We start from the raw sequence: 2,619 nt of genomic DNA, 5'->3' as shown, positions 1-2,619 counted from the left end.
TTTCCAGCCTCCCCCAAACCTCCTCTGGAGAGATGGATCTGTGGCTTCTCCAGCCAAAAACAGGGGCCCCTCCTGCTCCAGAACTCCCTTTTTATCTGGTCATGCATAGCTTTAGGGAGGAGAGAAGCCCCTCCTTGAGAAACAGGAAAACAAAGCATATTTCTGTTTGAAGGATGGTAGGATTTGCGGGGTTGGCTCTTGTGTTCTGGAAAGGGGGGGCTCCAGGATGCATGCAGTGCTGCAGACTGCATCTGCATGCGTGCAATGGTGCCCAGGTCTGGCTGCTCTTTGGACAAGTCCATGAGGTTTGGAAGTGCCAGGCCAGTCTGTCTCCCGGTGCAGGCTGTGCTGTTTGCAGAGCTAGCAGATTTTTATTATTATTTTTTATGTAAGCGCGTGTCCGCGGCCCTGCTCTAGGCCTGCGCTTGCCAGGGCCCTGGCCGGGTGTCAGTGTGAGCATGCCCTGCCTCCTGCCCTGCTCGCCTGGGATCCCTCAGGCTCCCTCTGCGGGCACGCTGAGCCATGGCCACAGGGATCAGAGACACCTGGGTGTCTCCTGGCTACCCTGGTCCCCACTGGGCTCTTCCCCTCCATTTCCCTGGGATGAATCCCTGTGCTCACTCCTGCTCCCGAGCTGCTGCCAGCTCCCTGGGCTGAGACCTGTACCGGCGTTGGATCAGGGCTGGACTTTGGGTACACCAGGCAGGCATGGGGCCCTTGCTAGGGGGAGGGTGGAGGCTGTGATCTGGGGGATGTAGTGCCCTAGCACAAAAACTGGGTAGCCCTGTGCTCCCCTCACTTGAGCACTTGGTGGGGAAGGGGCTCCCCCACACCGTTGCTGCCACACACGCTTCCCAGCTGCATCCCAGCCCTTCTGCTCTCCATCCAGCATCTATTTAATTATTAACTCGGCTATAACCATAAACAGCTGGGGCTGCTGCAGCCACGTGGACCAGTCCAGCGCTGTCGTCAGAGCTGAGCAGGGACACGTGAGCAGTCCCGGAGGGCTGCTGAGCCCCGGGATAAATTGCTCCAGGCATGTTTGCTGTGGATGCATGGGGCCTGGGGATGAATGGGGGCTGCTCTCTGATCCCCTGGCCATTGCACTGGTGCCAGGAGTCTCTAATATGGAGACAAAGTGACCCTTTTTTCACTGTTTTGCAGTAGCAGCGTGGTGTTCAGTGCTGGTGGGTGGTTGTGCCTTGTGCGTCTTTGTGCCTGGAGTGGGAATGGGGTGCTGGGAAGGTGGACTGTGTTTAATGGCAGTCTTGGCCAGGAGGGCTGTGCCATCCCGTAGCTGTCACCAGCATTGCAGCCAGCACTTTTTTTGGCCTAATGATGGTGGGGGTCAGCATGCTGCAGCCCCATCTCACCCAGTGCCACAAGATTTGGGCTGTCAGGAGGACAAGGCAGTGAAGGGCTGGCGTGATGGGGCACTCGCAGCATCCCTGTGCCCAGTTATCCAGGTACTGACAGCACGGGCACCTCCAGCTGCATGTGCCTTTCACAGAGTAGGGTGTCACAGAGGTTTTTAGCTTTACAGTGAGTTTTTCTCTCTGTAAATCTGGGGTGTACAAAGAGTTTTGGTCTATTTAGCCATGTGGCTGTGGAAAATGATACTTTCAGGGTAGCCTTCAAGAGGAAGGGGAAATCATGGTGGTGCAATGTGGAGCAGGACAGGGTTGGAGCCTACTCAGCCAGTGAATGTGGGGGACAGGAGTGAGGGGATGCTGCCTGTCCCTCTGCAGCCCTGGTCCCAGACAGCCACGTACCTGGGGAGCAGGGGGCTGTCCCCACTCTTCACGTGCAGGGCTTTGGGGGTGCACAAGCATGGAGGGGAGGAAGCCCCCAAAACCTCATGAATGAGGTTTTGCACCAGCCATGTCTGCTCTGTTGGGTGGAGGGGTGTGGGGGGAAGCAAGTGTTCTTGGCAGGATCCGACTGGTTGTACCTGCATTACCCCAAGGCTTGGGGAGGGGATGAGGTGTGGGCCTGGCCCTGCAAGCAGGGGGATGTGGGAGGGTGTGCATGCCCCAGGCACGGGTGCACACCCAGCTGGGGCTGTGCCGGGAGGCCTTTGGGAAGGCATGCGAGTGCATGCCAGCCCATGGGCCTGAACAGCAGCCCTTGTGTGCCGGGTGAGCTGTACCAGCACACGTGTGTGTGTGTGTGTGTGTGTGTGTGTGTGTGTGTGTGCGCGCACACTGAGCCCCTGGGCTTGCCGGCTGGGCTGGCAGCAGAGGTCTGTGCCAGTCTGACTTGCCAGGGCAGGAGAAGCTGCAAGGGGCAGATGCGGGGCAGAAGGGGAATGGGAAAAATGGAATTTTTTTTATAACGGAAATGTTCATAATGGATTTTTTCTAAATCTCCTAACTGGAAGAGGTTGCAGTTTTATCAAGGAAAGGAGACCCTGGGGGTATGATGGCAATTGCAAACTGGAGCATTTTATTTTTCATCCCCCCTCCCAAACAAACCGGTTGTAATTTTCTTTTCTCGTCTGAAACTGTGAGAAAGGGAAACAACTTTCAAAAAGAAAAAAAAAATCCTGAAAAAACTTCAGACACCCCGAAACCAAGCTAGGGAAAAGGTCTATTTTTATTCAAACTTTCGGAGTAGGGA

Source organism: Geospiza fortis, unplaced genomic scaffold (genome assembly GCF_000277835.1).
Source record: "Geospiza fortis unplaced genomic scaffold, GeoFor_1.0 scaffold130, whole genome shotgun sequence".
Lineage (NCBI taxonomy): Eukaryota > Metazoa > Chordata > Aves > Passeriformes > Thraupidae > Geospiza > Geospiza fortis.
This window is presented reverse-complemented; position numbering follows the sequence as displayed.